Here is an 18588-nt window from a genome sequence, read left to right as displayed (position 1 = left end):
TTTCAAAGTATCAATTATAGTTAACTTTATTAATTAAACTAAAGTTGGTTTAATTTTTGTAAGGGTATTGTCAAATGCATATTTCTAAACATGGATCTGAGTTGTTGAAGCATTAAGGAAACTGGGTTCTTAGACAAGACAAGAATGCAATTAATCAGTAACAAACTACAGGATACACGGAAGGTACAAAAGTTTAAAAACTACATTTCAAAAATCAAATTCCAAAAGATAAATGATTCCCTTATATTGATTTGACCTAAGCCAAAAAATTAGCTACGTCAGTCTCCTCTACTAGATAAACTGGTGGTTCATCAGTTAAAATGAATAACTTATTTTCCTTAAAATATGAAAGCTTGATATACCCAGTACATAAATTAACTACACGGCCTTTCATAACCGTGTTCATCTCTTCTTCATTAAATAAGTGTTGAGGTGATGTAACAATGATATAAGGCCGAAAGCAAAATTTGATAAATAGAAAATATACTTTTCACCTAGTAATGATTTGTTTCTAGTAAGATTTTCATCAAAACAAATATGTACACAGACAACAAAATGGACAACATAACTTAAAACTTACAACTTGTAATTTTGTTGTGCAGTCCCTTAGAGTTGTCAGCATTAAGCATTATTAAAAGAGAATTTGCTCCTTAAATATGTTACTCTCATATAAATGTCTCAAGGTCAACAGTGAAACTCAGTTGAAATAATAACAAATAGTCATATGATATAACGTTACAGTCGTGACCATTGGTCATCGGGAACTGCTCCATCTTTAATCATTAATGAGGCATATAATTGGTGCGTACCTAGAATGCTAAAAAGTACTCATGATCTAGGTATTACAATTATAATTAGGAAAAAATCTATATACACGATTTTATGAATGCTTTTATGAAAAATTATCTGTATCTGAAGTATTCATCATTGCACGGTATCATTATTTGCACGGAAATGTTCGAAAAGCATTAATTTGAAAGATGTACATTTTATTGAGAATATAACTTCGTCATAAAAATATACACATACGATTAAAAAAAACTTTTATTATAATAAAATATATACTCCATTCCTACGATACCGGTGGTTCTACGGTACCGGGGTATCCCTTTATCTATAAATTCACTCGCTTTAGGCGACACCTAGCGGCCAGATATTTTTAGAAAAAGATTGGTGATACCTCGTTGTCATTACTATTGCTTTAGATCATAAAATGTTGCAAAGTCTGGTAAGTTATCAAAAGTTACATTGGATGGACACATTTTTAAACTCTACCTGTAACAGTCCTCATACCCTGCATTGTAAAAATGTAACAAACGGTCAATTTATAGGCGCATTTTACAACTGATTGGCAAATTTGTTGCCGTCTGGTTTAGGGGTCATATGTCATGTGACCACTGTGGAAAAGTTATGTATGGAACGCAGTTTCAGCAAGATTTATTTAACCCAATGAAAGAGTTAAAAAATATTTTAAATTAGATGACTGCAGATAAGCATGAAGATTTTTTTTTTAACCTGACTTATTCTCCAATTACATTTTCATTATTTGTTATCTGATGAAAAAAATAATTATTTTCTGTTTTAAGGGTGCAGGAAAAAAAATCAAAAGAATTAAAAATAAAAATACAATAGAAAAAGTCTGAAAATTCAAAAAGGCACATAATGCTACTTTTAAAGGAGTGTCAAGCAACAAATGAAAATTCAGCATCAAGAGCTTTACCTCCAAGTTCAAACAAAAATTCCAAGATTATGGAGCAAATACTAAATGACAATAGATAAGTAACATTAAAAATAATATCCAAAAGTGAAATGGGGTGCAATTTGTATTGATTATGGTGAAATTTAACATTTGGAAATTGGAAATTATGATGATGTGTATGTAGACTGTGTGAGCCAAAAGAGCCAAGAATGATTACTTTTTGTTAAATTGGAAAAGAGTTATTGTGTGGACATTTACCCCATTTACTACTCTGCTGTTAAGTAAAGGATATGAAAGAATGAGGTTCTTTTCAGTGTTTCATAATTATGAAAAAAAAAATCAGTTTCTTGAATTTGTGAAATAAAGTATTTCACAAATGATTTTTTTTATCAGAATATTGTTTTTCCTCTTAACTTTCTGAAAAAAATGCACTTCAAAGATAATTAATCTCAAAATGATTAACATTTTAAATAACTTAATTTGTTCACTGAATTTTATTACAAAATTTTGCTTAATTGTAACGCCGGTAGAGCACCATACATATACACCGGTATCAGAGTAACGTCCCTTGACACTAGCAACTTACGCGCGGTATAGTCACACCTCCCAACCTTATCAATATTCAGGGTCATGAACCCAAGGGAGCATTCATTGCAACAGATAATTATTTCCACAAAGAGAGACAACTCAAGAATTTTTAATGGTATAGTCAATTTCTTTTATCAATTTAGATACATCAAGTCTGAAATTTGAAAAGTGTAATTAATTGTTAAAAAAAAAGAAGAAGAAATTATTATGGTTTCACATCCTTTATTTAATTAACCAGGATCACATCCAATCAATGTTTATGTTGAGTTAGTATAAATATAACAACACAGTCTGTCTAATTTCACAATAAATGAATGTGCAACTTGATTTCCATTTAATAAATATCCTGATTTTCAAGTATACAGTATTTGATTTCACATGTACCTGGTAGATGTAAATATTTCTGGAAGGTATCTACCTACAAAATTACATTCAGTTAATATTTGGTTAAAGTTAAATTATTTAACAAAAAATGTACATACAGGTATGTACAAAATTTATAACTCAGGACTCGTGTATAAAAAAAATGGCAATGTGAACAAACATCATGTATCCATCTTTATTTACAAGAAATGAACTCCTACAGGTAGACAGACAATGGAATGTTGTACGACAAATGAAGTTGTAAATTACAGAGCATATGTTATAATAAAAATTAAATTGTTTAACTATGAAAAAAAAATTTAAAAAAAAATATTTAGATATCCTTCACAAGCTCCCTAAATTTTAAACAACTTATAATAAAAAGAACTAAATACATGTACATGTACCTACTGAATTCTAGTTTTTTTCCCTTCATATTTAAACAGATTCAAGTTCCATTTTTTAAAATGATAAATCTAAATAAAAGCCACTGAAAGATTAACATTGTGTTTCTTTCATTTACTGATAATCTGTTTTGAAATACATGTGTAATTAAAATATGTAATACATGTATATTAGACATGCAGTACCAGTGAGAGCTTGTTATAACCCCCCTCCTTTTTTCAAACATATTCTACTACTGTTTTATAATTAAATAAAATATGAAGATGCTAGTTTTATGTTACATAATATTTTGTAAACTATGGACTCTCGAGCTCTGAATAGGCAAATTCTTCCTTTCTTAGGAAGGGATCCTCAAATGATGTTTGGACAGTTAGTAAGAATAGAAAAGATTCATCCCAATCCTCAGGAATTCAGCAATCATTTCTTACATTGCCTGGAAAATATAAATGCAATAATATATAAGATTGCTTTATTTATAATGCATCATCCATTAATTTGAATCAGTATAATACAGTCAAACCTTATTATCTTGAACTCAATGGGAACAATGAAAAACTTTGAGATATTCAAGGGGTTGAGAGCTTGAGAGTAAGATACAAAGAAGAAAAATGTGGTTCAAGGGACTTCAAAATGACTTTGACATCTCCATAGTGATCAAGATATCACTCAGTGTTCGAGATACCAAAGTTTAACCCTAAACTGAGTATATATAAAAAAATCATACTATCATATCAATAACAGCATGCCCCTTTGTTAGATCAAGCATGCTTAAGTTTCACATGTTGAACACCATATTTCTCATTGACTGGATGTTAAATTTCAATGAAATGAATACTACTTTGCATATGAAATAGAGAATCCAGCAATAAACTGATAATACTGAGCAGTTGCACCGAATGATTGTTTACAATGACAGCATATGTAATAAGCAACAACACATGGTCAGTCAAAACCATTGTTGGCTTCTCTGTTCATGTGCAAAATAGTATTTATTATCATTGAAATTAAATGTCCAATCAATGAAAAATATGGTGGTCAACATGTGAAACTGCATGCTTTATCAAACAAAGTGACATGCTGTTATTGGAATAGTAGTATATGCCATATATGGATGCAAAATCAATTTATTATTATACAGTTAAAGTATATCATTGAGGGAGTCAGCAAGATTCCAGTTCCCCAAGGCCAGCACTACTTCCCAAGGCGAAGCCGAGGGAAATAGTCCTGGTCGAGGGGAACTGGAATTTTGCTAACTCCCTCAATGATATACTTTTAACTGTTTTATTATACCGATACAAACGTAAAATTTAGAGGATTCAGATAGCATGATTTCAAAGCAGGGATATCAATTAGCTTACTGAACTAACACATGAGGATAAGTCCATTCACATATCATACCAATGTTAAAGTAAAACCTAGAGGATTACGGATAGCCGGGAATTAGCTTTCGAAGCAGAGATTAGCTCACTTGACTAACACATGGGGATTAGTCCATTCTTAACGATTTCTAGGGAAATAGTCACATCTAACGATCTAATGTTCTATAGGGAAAAAATCAGTAGAGGTATGATAATGTTCATCAACAATATGCATGAGAAAAAGATTTGTACAAAATGAACCAATTAAATATAAATAAATCATATGCATTTCCAATGCAAGTGTTAGCAAATCATTTATCTAGGTAATACTGATGAATGTCAACATACCCCAGGTAGTCGACATTGTTTGATTTTAAGATACTGAAGTTTAGCTGTATATAATTAGACGGCACTATATTCAAATGTTTCTCAACAACACATATTTTTCACATGTGTTGTAATGATAAGAGTTAAGCCCCTTTTCTATGCCCCAAAATATTGTTTTCCTTTCTCTGATATTTGTAGATATTTTAACCACATACAGTTTGTGAGCTCTGTTGATGATTTATAACCAGCTATTTTAAGTTGCAACTAGTTTGATGTTTAAAGATTAATTGATAGACAGAAAGATAAAAAAACAAAATTAAGTCTCCTTAAAATTGAAAATAAAATTATGAAAACTTATTTTAGCCCCCTCTTACCCTAAGATCCATGAAATGAATAAAAAGGATTTTCCAATATTTACATAAGATCCCCCCTCCTTAAATATTTACAGATAAATATTTTACCCCTAATTATGGCCTATCCTTAACCCTAGATTATGGGATTCCTTACTAAGATGAATTTATTCATGCATAATAATATGATTTATGGTGGGCCTGACTTTAAAAAGGTTTTTACCCTAAATATTTCAGAATAAAACTTTGATCCCCACTGTAGCCCTACACTACCCACAGGGAATATGGTTCGAACAAATCTGAATCTGCTCTGCACTATCTCAGAGGATGCTAGCAAGATAATATGAGTATAATGACTTATCATGACCTGTCTGTTCTTGACAAGAATTAAGACTTTAACAAGAGGCCCAGGCCCATGGGTTCACCTGAGGACATCGGCTAGAAAAAAAGCACAAATCAGTTCAGTATTGACAAGTTTACTTGGTGGGAGGGGGAAATTTTATACTACTTGAGGATGCCTCAATATCCATATAGCATATAACTTTGCTGTTCTTGAGAAGAAGATTTTTAAAGATTTTTTAAAGACTTTTTTTCCAATATACTACTTTTTAAAACTTGATCCCCCATTTTGGCCCCTCGCTAACCCCTGGGGTCATGTTTTAAAAAAATTCGAATCTTCACTACATGAGGGTGCTTACATGTCAATATGAATAAACATAGTTTTTCTGTTCTTGAGAAAAAGATTTTTTCCTCCATTTTCATATGTAAAACTTTGATCCCCCATTGTGGACCCACCTTACCTCTGGGGGTCATGATTTGAACAAAATTGAATCTACACTACCTGAGGATGCTTCCATATGAAAATCGCCAATCATGGCTTTGCTGTTCTTGAGAAGAAGATTTTTAAAGATTTTTCTATGTAAAATTTGATTGGCCATTATGACCCCACCTTATTCCCAAGGGTCATGATTTGAACAAACTTGAATCTACACTACCTAAGAATGCTTCCATTTAAATATCACCAATCATGGCTTTACTGTTCATAAGAAGATGCTTTTTAAGAATTTTTCCTATATATTTCTATGCAAAACTTTGATTGGCTATTATGGACCCACCCTACCCCTGGGGGTCATGATTTGAACAAATCTGAATCTACACTACCTAAGGATGCTTCCATATAAATATCACCAATCATGGCTTTACTGTTCTTGAGAAGAAGATTTTTTAAAGAATTTTTCCTATATGTTTCTATGCAAAACTTTGATTGGCTATTATGGACCCACCCTACCCCTGGGGGTCATGATTTGAACAAATCTGAATCTACACTACCTAAGGATGCTTCCATATAAATATCACCAATCATGGCTTTACTGTTCTTGAGAAGAAGATTTTTTAAAGAATTTTTCCTATATATTTCTATGCAAAACTTTGATTGGCTATTATGGACCCACCCTACCCCTGGGGGTCATGATTTGAACAAATCTGAATCTACACTACCTAAGGATGCTTCCATATAAATATCACCAATCATGGCTTTACTGTTCTTGAGAAGAAGATTTTTTAAAGAATTTTTCCTATATATTTCTATGCAAAACTTTGATTTGCTATTATGGACCCACCCTACATCTGGGGGTCATGATTTGAACAAATCTGAATCTACACTACCTAAGGATGCTTCCATATAAATATCACCAATCATGGCTTTACTGTTCTTGAGAAGAAGATTTTTTAAAGAATTTTTCCTATATATTTCTATGTAAAACTTTGATTGGCTATTATGGCCCCACCCTACCCCTGGGGATTTGAACAAACCTGAATCTATATTTTGTCAAGAAGCTTTCACTTAAATTATTTTTTTTTCTAGCCCTCCGGTTCTTGAGAAGAAGATTTTTAAATACAGCCAATTTTCACTATTTCTTAGTTATCTCCCCTTGAAAGAGGGTGTGGCCCTTCATTTGAACAAAGTTGAATCCCCTTTACCCAAGGATAATCTGTGCCAAGTTTGTTTGAAATTGGCCCAGTGGTTCTTGAGAAGAAGATGAAAATGTGAAAAGTTTACAATGACAACAACGACAGACAACGGACAAATTTTGATCAGAAAAGCTACCTTGAGCTACCAGGACTTGAGACAATCTTAGCAAAATCAGGTATATAGCTATATTATAATAGGGGAGCCCTTTTATACTATATACCCGATTTTGCTAAGATTGTCTCAAGTCCCTATGCCTTGAGCCTTTGACTCAGTTGAGCTAAAAAAATGTTTCATTTTGTTTTTTTCTGACTGGCAAAATTACAATTGTTCTTTCTATTTAATTGCTATAATCTATTTACATCAATAACATATCATCACCACTTATAAACATACCTTCTCTTTGGACCTAACCTCCTTTCTTATTTTCATGATTGATGCTTGCATCAGATAAATTGTTCTGTTACAGCTGAAATACAAATATGAATAATAAATTAATACAATCCTCTTAACTTAATTAGTACAAATAAAATATATATATATGCATGTATTTGCAGTTAGATCGCAAAGAGAACTGCATGAATGAACAATACTGACAAATTGCATTGCACTACTTGCAAATCATACAAATATGTAAATCATTTTAAGTGTGCAGAATATGCTGATTCATGTATTGTATTGGTATAATTTGCAGTTCAAAAAAATTGTTTGCATAAATATACAGCCAAGTGTGTTTTACTTTTTTTTTTTTTCTTTTTTTTTTTAAATCTCATTTAATGGTAAATTTCTCTGCATATAAATTCACTGTAATGCAGCATGATGTGATTAACCTTTGTGCGTTTTTTGACCCATTCTGTATTACCGAGGTATCTGCTGAAAAAGAAAAAAAAACAGAATGTGAATAAATCATTTGAACAAAGTAAAAAAAGTAACGGATGCATGATTTTCAATTATCAAAAGCCCTCCCTCTCTCTATCTCTCTGTCTGACAAATTATCCACAGTTTTTTTTTTTCATAGATACACATGTATAACAGATATTGGTGCAACTGAGCAAAATTAAAATATCCTATCTTTGTTTCATCCAATCAGGCATGATAATAACTAAATACATGTAATAAATGTTACATATAAAATGTTATAAAATTATCCTTACAATGCTCACAATAGGCAAATCTTGAACTTTCACGTCATCGCTGTCTTCAGAATATCCTGCAAGATACATACTTTCCAAATAATAATTTGATTAGATTTATTTATTTTTATATTTGGGACTGAGGAACACTTGATCAGGGGTTTCAACCCCAATTTAGGCTCACTGAGAGTCTTAAATTTTGTAATATATGTTATTATATGTTATTTTTGTAAACTGATGGGCTGTATTGCCCAAAGTTATATCCTGAATAAACTAATATTATTTTTAGAATGAAATTCTCATTTATAATTTATGTGCATTACAGCACCATGCACATGGAAGTTCATTTTCAAATTCAATCAACATGTCATTCTTAAAAAGTCAAAAAAAGATAAATCTGTAAAGCCCATTTAATTTTTTTTTAATGAAATAAAATTATTTTCTTGTGTGTGTAATTTGTGTGGGATCATTACTGGTGCAGATGGACATATCATTAAAAAAAAAAAAAAAAAAAAAACAAAAACAAAAAAAAACATACAAAAAAAGCACAGATTTTTGCAAAAGCCAACTTATTGAATTATAGTAAGTTACAAATTTACAGTGAAGGGCTCGAAATAATTAATGGCCCACTGGACTGGGGCCAATGAATTTTTAATTTAGGCTAGTACATTGTGAGGGTACGTGTCCATTGGGTCATTGTTTATTATGTATACATGTAACAAAATTCATTTATGGTTGCGCTAGTAACTAAACTTGCCAGGCAAAGTTCTGTCTTTTCTTGTTTTGTTAAGTTAAACTTCTAAGTATCGCAATATAAACGAAAAATATATCACTATTATTTTTTTATGGTTTTGGGCCAGTCTTTTTAAAATCTACTGGTTCAGTGGGACAGTCGAAGTACTGAGTTTACCAGGAAAAAATTTAAGGTGATAGCCCTATAGTGACCAGTGAAAGAAAATAATTATTTTTAGCCCTGAAATGATGTCTCATTTTTATGCTACATAATATAGATTTTCTAAATTTAATAATTTTTTTTCCTTTATGACTTTATATTATTAATTGTGTGCTTTTTTTTCATACCGCTTTATGGAGAAGGCTGTTCAACATGTACTTAAACCTGAAATAGACAAAGCAAAAAAAAAATAGTTACTTTTAATATTAACATATAACAATATATTTACAATATGTAAATTATATATATATATATATCTCAAACAAAAATGCAAAACATCACTGTAAATTATGTTTACATTGACAGAGGTCTTAAATAAATTATTTCAATATTACAGATTGATGCCTGCAATGTTACTGTATAATATTTATACCATTTCATTCGTTAGTTTTGGATGGACAATATTCTTATAAGAAAAAAATCAACTAACTTAAAGTACATTGTATTCATAAGTTGAAAGTGGTAAACATGCAAGAAATGTTCCAAGATATCATAAACTGCATATGTAAAGTTTGGGTGTAAATTAATATTCATGTCTGTATAGTCTGATATATGTGAGAACTGCATGACATCATCTGATCATGAATTCTGTGATAAATAAGAGAAGTAGCAAACATTTTTATCATTAGGTTCTATTGAAAACAGCATAATTGGTATAAATAACTGACAATATTAAAAGTGCAAAATGTAAACAAATGTAAACACCTATACATATATAGAGGAAATTCGGCAGAGCTTGTGTGCATGTACATGTACTATGATATGAATAGAATTAAATCTTAGTCTCTTTGATGTTGAAAAAGAGACACAAGGTTCTCACCGATCACTGGGCAATCTCTGAATACACATAGCTTGTTTAGGAACGGACTATAGCACACCTACATGTTCTCTTCAATTCAAAACATGCTTTTACAGCATTTTACAAACTTGCCCTTAAATATTTAGCCATTTTGTGCTACAGGTAATCGAAAAAATAAATCGACTTCTACTTACGAGTGCTTTTGTTTCCTAAACCAGTGTATGTGTGTGAATCTTTACCGACACAACTACTCCCTTGCACGTGGAAAAATGTTTACAAAATCGAGAGGTGCTGTTTTGACACTTTCATGTACAATAGCACGTGGCAGAATGAGAAACTTCATACATACTTTCACTTTTCATGTAAAGAAACGTTTGTTTTTCAACTTTATGCAATTTAAAAACCTTGTAAATCGAGAAAACATAAAGTTTTGCCTCTTTTTTCAAGTTGAATATTTCTCTCGATTTTCACCTCTCGCGTGTTGGTCTCATCTAATTCTCGAGAGTTCTCGCAATGAAAGCTGTTCGGACGTTTACGGATTTTGTTCATATTTTATGACGTTTATCTCCGAAAAGTTCCGATTTATGCAAATAAGGTTAGGAGGTGTGATAGTTTTCATGTGTATTTCAAGATTTAGTGAGTAAACAAAACCATTTCAAGCCGATACATTATTGAAACACATGTTTTATTGTTGATGAGTGACATTTATTGTTTACAATTCTAGGTATTTAGTTTTGTTTTCAACCTTCATCAATAAGTACACCGGTACCGTAGAACCCCGGCATATAATATGCAATATAATTATTGCCATCACATACATGCATACAATAGAATTATTTTCTGATGTAAAAGATGAAGATAATGAACAGTGATCACATAAATTCAGTAAAGGATACCAATCGTGAACAGGGCAAAAACACGGACAACTGGAAACGTTAAACATGTAATCAGGTACCTAGGAGGAGTAAGCATCCCATGTTGATCGGTCACAACCTCCGTGAGCCTCATGCATTGATCAGGTACCTAGGAGGAGTAAGCATCCCCCTGGTGATCGGTCACAACCTCTGTAAGCCTCATGCATTGATCAGGTACCTAGGAGGAGTAAGCATCCTCTGTTGATCGGTCACAACCTCCGTAAGCCTCATGCATTGATCAGGTAGAGGGAGTAATCGGCTGTCAAATTATGCATGAAAGCAAAAACCTAACAAATGATATCAAACATATCAGGCAATAGACCACCCAAAAATAGGATGTGTATACAAACTCAGTCCTTATAATGACCCTAGTTTTTGCGTAAAGCTGACTTTTAATGGAGTTCTTGAAATACTTATAACATCAAGTTCTTTGTCAGGAGCATGCCTTGTCTCAAACATTGATTGTACTTAGAGCACGCTCTTGAATAGTGAATCAGTAAAAGGACAAAAACACCATGTTCGGTGGTTGATGTTCGAATTAACTACATGATTTAAGGAAAATGACGATGGAAAAGGTCATCCGTTTTCCATACAGTTTAGTTATTTGTTTTTATTTGTTATAGTCTAGAATCAGTAAAAATCCTTACTCCCGAAAAAATATTAACTACTGTAAAGGAGAAACCTCAGTTGCTGTGCTAAAGCATATACTAAAAGTAGTGTAAATCAAATTGTAGATTCTCAAAAACTCCAAAGAACTTTTAGAAAATATAAGAGGACTGGGCGGGCGGGGGGGGGGGGGGGGAGTTCGCAGCCATTGTAGAGCGATATCATTTCTACTCAAAAAAGTCTTTAAAGTCTTGTAACTCTTCCCTAGTCCTGGAAGAGTTAATGTTCTTTAAAAGAACTCCTCACACAAATAAGGTAATAATAGTCCATTAAAAACAATTGTCAAGATAAACTGTCAGAAATGTCAAGACAAGAACGAAAGATTTATAAGTAAAAAAAAAAGGAAGACAAAGGATTTATCCGTTTCGGTAAACAACAATAACAGCGGCAGCAGTGATTGTTTATCTATTTACTGTCTGATGTGCAAGTACTGCAAAATCATGCATACTCATACAAAGAGAAAACACGTGTCCAAGTATACCGAGGTTCTCAGTGTTTGTCATTTGTACTGTTGTTTAAAACCAATACAGTTTACCAGTCTTTTCCTTTGTATTTTATCAATTATAAATATGACTGAGTGGACAAAATGACTTCTTAAATGAGATATTCATGCTAGACAATTTGCCTGAATATTATATAATTTTTTCCATAATAAATACACAGTATAGGACCCAGGGACCTTATTAATTGATATTATTTATTCCATGTAAAGAACTTAACTTATCCTAGAGTCCCTGGGCATATTACTTTACTAGAGATTGATATTATGATAAAATGTTGTTAAATATTTTGACATTGTTAATTATGAAATATGAATTCAAACTCAAATTTTGAAACTGATAAATATATTAGTAGTTACATGTGCATATAAATCATGTATAACAACTTCAGATCGAACACAGGGCAAAACGCTGTGGTCGGGGTCAACATTCAACAGGGTCAATTTTCAACGCGTTTATGTCTTAAGTGCCGAAAAAAATGAATTACTAAGATGTTGAAAGATGACCCCGGGTATGAATTTCACGACGTTTGATCTCAATTTTCAATTCAGCTTTAAAAAATGAACTCCTGGTCAATTTTCAACCCGGATCAATATTCTACGTTACAACGGCACAAATTTTAATGCAAAAGATTCGCATTTCAACAAATTATGTCTCTTCAGTGATGTTCATGCTGAAACGTCAAAAATCCGAAATATTTAAATAAAAAAGACTTTGAAGAGCTGGAAAAGGGGTACTAAAGACTGGAGCAAAATACGTGGAAGGATCAGAGCTATGTATGAGGGAGATAATCCTTAATTTTGAAATAAATTTCTAAATTTTACCGCAGTAATGCAATAAATTACCGTATTTTCAAGCTAGTACCGAAGTTCTTAGATAATAGGCTGTAGAGACGCTCGGAGTAACAGTCCACCAGCAGAGGCCTCGACCCAGGGGTCATAATGTAAATCTTACCAATTTACAAATCTGTACCAATTTTGATGCACCACATGCACATTTCGACAAATTATTTCTCTTCAGTGATGCCCATGCCGAAATGTTGAAAATTCGAAAAAATGAAGAGCTGAAAAAAGGAACATTTTAGCTCACCTGAGCCGAAGGCTCAATTGATCATTTCTGATCAAAGAGTGTCCGGCGTCCGTCTGTCGTTTGTAAACATTTTTTCACATTTTCGACTTATTCTCAAGAACCAATGGGTCAATTTCAATCAAACGTGCCACAAAGCATTCTTGGGTGAAGGGGATTTAAGTTTGTTCACAGGAAGTGCCGCGCCTTCTTTCAAGGGGAGATAATTAAGAATTCGTGAAAATTTGGTGGCATTTTTAAAAAATTTTCTTCTTAAGAACCACTTGGCAAGAAAAGATGAAACTTACCTGAAAGCTTCATTGCATGCTGTAGATTCCAATTTGTCCATATCATAACCCCCGGGGTAGGACGGGGCCACAACAGGGGGTCAAAGTTTTACATAGGAATATATAAGAAATATCTTTAAAAATCTCCTTTTCAAGAACAGCTAAGCCATTATTAGACATATTAATACCTCAGGTATCCTCAGGTAGTGTAGATTCAAGTTTGTTTATTTCATGACCCCTGGGGGTAGGGCGGGTCCACAACAGTGGGTCAAGGTTTACATATAAACATAGGTTTAATGGTTAAGGGGCATTGGAGTTTGTTTGTTTGTTTGTATGTTGTTTAACGTCCCTCTCGAGAATTTTTCACTCATATGGAGACGCCACCACTTGCCGGTGGAGAGCTGCAAATTTTGTCCTATACTCGGCACTTACGGCCATTGAGCAGTGAGGGATCTTTTTCGTGCCAGCACCTACTGCGACACGGGACCTCGGTTTTATACGGTCTCATCCGAAGGACCGGTCTCCACGTCCCACAGTGGGATTCGAACCCGCGACGTAAGGATCAACTCCTTACTTCGCGACTCTAGAGCAGACGCTCTAACCACTGCGCCACGCGGGCGACGGGCATTGGAGTAAAACGCATTGAAGGCTTCAAATAGTAGAATGACCTGACAACCCTTGGAATGGACTAGTCTAAGGGTATATAATGCAAAGCTTTGGGAAAGTCAATGTAGCTGAAGAAGTTGGATGATGATCAGCAATAAACAAGTTAAGTTATTCTATCCTAATAGCAAAAGATTCAATGAAATTGAATACATAACACATGTGTAGGTGTTGAATACTCAGTATATAATTATTTAGATATAAATCCCATTTATTACTATTACCATGTAAGGCTTGGATGTGTCCTAATTTATGACCTTGAATTTTGGTAAGAGTTATCTCCCTCTTTTTTTTTAATTAATAAAAAAAAATCAAATTTAAAAATCTTACCTGGTAAAAAAAAAAAGCATTTTCAATTGTTATTCTATTTCTTAGGTGTTTAAGTGCATTTTTTCACTACAGTATTTAATGATATTCTTATTATTTAAATTTTTATGCTTAAAGATTTGTTCCATAGACTTCAATGCAATCTTTGTTAAGTACTTAAGTTCTGGGTGTAGTAAATCTGAAGAATTTCTTATCTATCAATGGGAACCTAGTGGAGGAACACGGTGCAAGTAGTACCTTACCCAGTCCCCATCTCTAGATGAAAGAGAAAATTTAAGTACAATGTGATATACCCTCAGACATAGCTGTCCAATCATTAATTCAGAAAGAGTAAAAGGAAAACCAATGTATCCCTTGCAAGAACCTGATCATACACATTACATAGGAAACATTTTTGAAATCTTCTTCTCAAAAATACCTAAGCTAATATTAGTCATATATATACAAAGCAACCTTAGGTATTTTAGAATCAAGTTTATTTAAATCATGACCCCCAGAGGTTGGTCAAAGTTTTGCATAAGAATATATGGGAATCATCTTGAAAAAATCTTCTGCTCAAGAACAGCAAAGCCATGATTAGTCATATTATTATAGGAGCACCCACATGTAGTGTATATTCAAATTTGTTCAAATTTACGATGGATAGGGTGGGGCCACAATGAGCAATCAGAGTTTTACATAGGAATACATAGGGAAAAAAATCTTTAAAATTCTTCTGTTTAAGAACAGCAAAGCCATGATTAGTTATATTGATATAGAAGCATCCTGAGGTAGTGTAAATTTAAGTTTGCCCCCCCCCCCTTAAAACTTTTCAATATACTGATTTCTGCTACTTCCTAGTCAGTGTGTGCGCAGGTGAGCGATGTGGCCCATGGGCCTCTTGTTTTCCATTACCACTGTTTCCTCACCTTGTTTGGTTCTCAAACATGTTAGAACATCCCCTATTAAGAGGTCACATTGTGCTACATGTACATGTACGTCATAATTATATCATATTATTGTTTGTTTGTTTTTTTTTACTTAATGATGATATTTGGCTACAAAAATCATATTTCATATTTTAAGGCCGATCTGTTTGGTTTAATTTGTGAGCTAACCAGTCTTCTTAATCAGACGTATTATTCCCATTTTTTGTGACATGTATGTTATTTAAGAAATATGAAGGCTCAAATTTTTTAGTATTTAGTTTTGTCAATAATGTCAAAATCACCATTCTACATTTACTTTTTAAAAATAAAAGTATATTGAGATGATTTAACAGTGATGTAAGGTAGGAAGTAAAATCTATAAATAAGAAAACATAGAAAATACTTATCACCCTTTTGGGATATCTGTGGTTAGAATTTCTTCCCAAAAATATATAGACAAACTCGGACAATGTAAAACTTACCATGGGTACATTAATGGTAATTGTTCAGCCTCTTTAACTTGTCAGCATTTCGCATCATCAAAAGATTATTTTCCCCCTTAGATATGCTACTGTCATGTTGCCTGATCCCACTTTGCTTTCACACCTCTGCTTGCTTACAATTTCTCTTGTTTTATTGGACATTTGAATATAATTACTGTTCGTTATTATCACATTTCATTTAAATGTCTCACGTCCATTAGTGAAACTCAATCCAACTAATAATGAATAACGTCCTACGATACTGCTGATGCAGTGGTGTCCATCATTTCTTATGAAACTGTGAAACATGTGATTACCCTACACAATGCTAAGAATAAACATATTGGATAACAAATTTATAGTTATATAAAATATATATACATGATTTAATGATATTTCCTCTATCTAAAGTAATAGCCATTGTACGGTATCATAATTATAAGACTATATGTATAGGTGTAGGGAAATAATTAGCAACAGGGTTCAGGCGTTCAATGTTCGAAAGGCATTTATTTGTGAAAAAGATGTAGATTTTTCATAAAAACTTGTGTACTTACTGATGAAGCAAATAGTTGATTAAATAAGCGTTTTCTTCTGTTATCCTTTTTACACAGTATGGTTGAAAAATTAAAATTATAAAATCTAGAAAATCAGCATTTTGTTTTCTTTACTGGAGAAGGTATCCGTTGTTTGTTTGTATGTATGATTGTTTGTTTGTTTTTGGTTTTTTCACTCTTATTGAGGAAATATTCGTGTACTTTCATCAGTCCGGGAAAATGATGATGAAGACTCTATTAAACGCTATGAACAGAGACTTCTGCTAAGAAGTCATCTGAAAAAGAACAAAGATAAAAACTTTGTGTTTCTTATCTGTATACAAAATGTACTCATAAACATGATTCTGTCAGCATGTCGACGGAAAACATAATTAATTTTAACATAAACTAAAAGAACTACAGAATGAGATTATTAATTGAAATTCGAAAGTCAAAGCACTAGAGGAGGAGATTATTAATTGGAATTTTACTTTTAGCACAGTCGATATCTTTGATATTCCTTAGTTCTGTCATACTTAATGTTTACTTCTGATCGCTATATATTTCACAGTATTTAAAAAAAAACATGAAAAAAAGTAAAATTATATATATATATATATATATATATATATATATATATATATATATATATATATATATATATATATATATATATATATATAACTCTGATTTAAGGACTAGGGAGACCAGACCATTATATATGGCTTAAGGAGACAATATACAAATTTTTTAAATTTGCTTTTTTCTAAAAAGAAATACCAGATCAAAGATCTTTAGAACACCATTTAGTCGACTCTTGCTTTATTTTTTCATAATAAATGCCTCCTAAAAATATATGAAAAAAATGGTCTCCTTAATATTTTATGTTTCTCTCATATGACTTAAGGAGACCAGTGTATATTTTTTATAAATATAACTTGTGGTTTAAGTAGACCATTTTTCTTTCATAGTAATTTCACTTATTATGCATTAATTAACATATTGTTTCCAACCAGAATAGTTGCGGATGGTCATTAGTCAAGGTCAGCAGAAAGATATTTGTGCTAATGTGACTCAACATGATCAGTACAAAACGTTGAATTAAACTAAAGTTTATCATTGCACAAGTGACTTAAATAGAGAGTAGTTGCCCCAGTGGCGCAGTGGTTAGAGCGTCTGCTCTAGAGTAGCGAAGTAAGGAGTTGATCCTTACGTCGTAGGTTCAAATCCCACTGTGGGATGGGGAGACCGGTCCTTCAGATGAGACCGTATAAATCGAGGTCCTGTGTCGCAGTAGGTGCTGGCACGAAAAAAATCCCTCGATGCTCAATGTCCGTAAGTGCCGATATAGGACAAAATTTGCAGATCTCCACCGGCATGTGGTGGTGTCTCCATTTGAGTGAAAAAATCTTGAGAGGAATGTTAAACAACATACAATCAATCAATATATAGAGAGTATAAGCCCAGAGTAGCTTGTTCTGATATCCACATTTAACTCTCAATGCTGTCGCCCACGTGGTGCAGTGGAAAGAGCCAATGCTCTAGAGTCGTGGAGTTAGTTGATCATTTTCTCACATGTTTGAATCCCACTTTGGGACGTAGAGACCGGTCCTTCGTACAAACAGAGGTCCAGTGTCGCAGTAGATGCTGGCATGAAAAAGATCCCTCACTGCCCATTGGCCCTGAGTGCCGAGCATAGCTCATTTGCAGCTCTCCATCAGCAAGTGTTGGCATCTCCATATGAGTGAAAAATTCTCCAGAGGGACGTTAAACAACAAACAAACTCTCAATGCCCAAAACAGTTTAACCTAAAAGTGAATGCAGACATAGATTATTCTTTAAACCAAGTATAGTATACTCCATATTGTTTTGTTGAGGACACAAAGTTCACAGTGGACTTCAAGTAGTTTTTCCTGCTATTTATACCAAGCTTCTTTTAAACCATATAGTCACTGAGTGCATTCGCTTTCCAACTAATTGATGAAGTTCTGACCTATGCCTATATTTGTTTAAATTCTTTCTGATTTAAGAATACATTTGACCAGTTGAAACCAAGAGTACATGTACTACATAAAATTTCAAGGTTGTGATTAAGATTCAGTAAAAGTTATGCCCCATCCAGTATAGCAATATGTGGATGCCATGTTCAATATACATATTTGCTATCATTAAACTTGCAGAGACCATGAATCAAAATAATTCAAATGCTTAAAAATCATTTTATTTTTACTGCTAGTCAAAATACAGTCACTCAAGCATATCCTTTGTTAATTTGAAAAAAAAAATGATAGTTTAAC

At 32.8% G+C, this 18588-nt stretch overlaps 1 long non-coding RNA gene across 1 annotated transcript; it reads right to left on the bottom strand.

Moving 5' to 3' along the window:
- Window positions 1-3394: 3394 nt before the first annotated feature.
- Window positions 3395-9321, bottom strand: LOC133195459 (uncharacterized). Its single transcript, XR_009722208.1, has 5 exons — window positions 9273-9321; window positions 8214-8269; window positions 7865-7932; window positions 7456-7528; window positions 3395-3488 (listed from the first exon to the last, which is right to left on the bottom strand). It is a non-coding gene; the product is annotated as an uncharacterized LOC133195459 (long non-coding RNA).
- Between the last annotated feature and the right edge of the window lie 9267 nt (window positions 9322-18588).

This window comes from Saccostrea echinata, unplaced genomic scaffold, assembly GCF_033153115.1.
Source record: "Saccostrea echinata isolate AGI-Se365-2 ecotype Australia unplaced genomic scaffold, CSIRO_AGI_Sech_v1 ptg000029l, whole genome shotgun sequence".
Lineage (NCBI taxonomy): Eukaryota > Metazoa > Mollusca > Bivalvia > Ostreida > Ostreidae > Saccostrea > Saccostrea echinata.
This window is presented reverse-complemented; position numbering and strand designations above follow the sequence as displayed.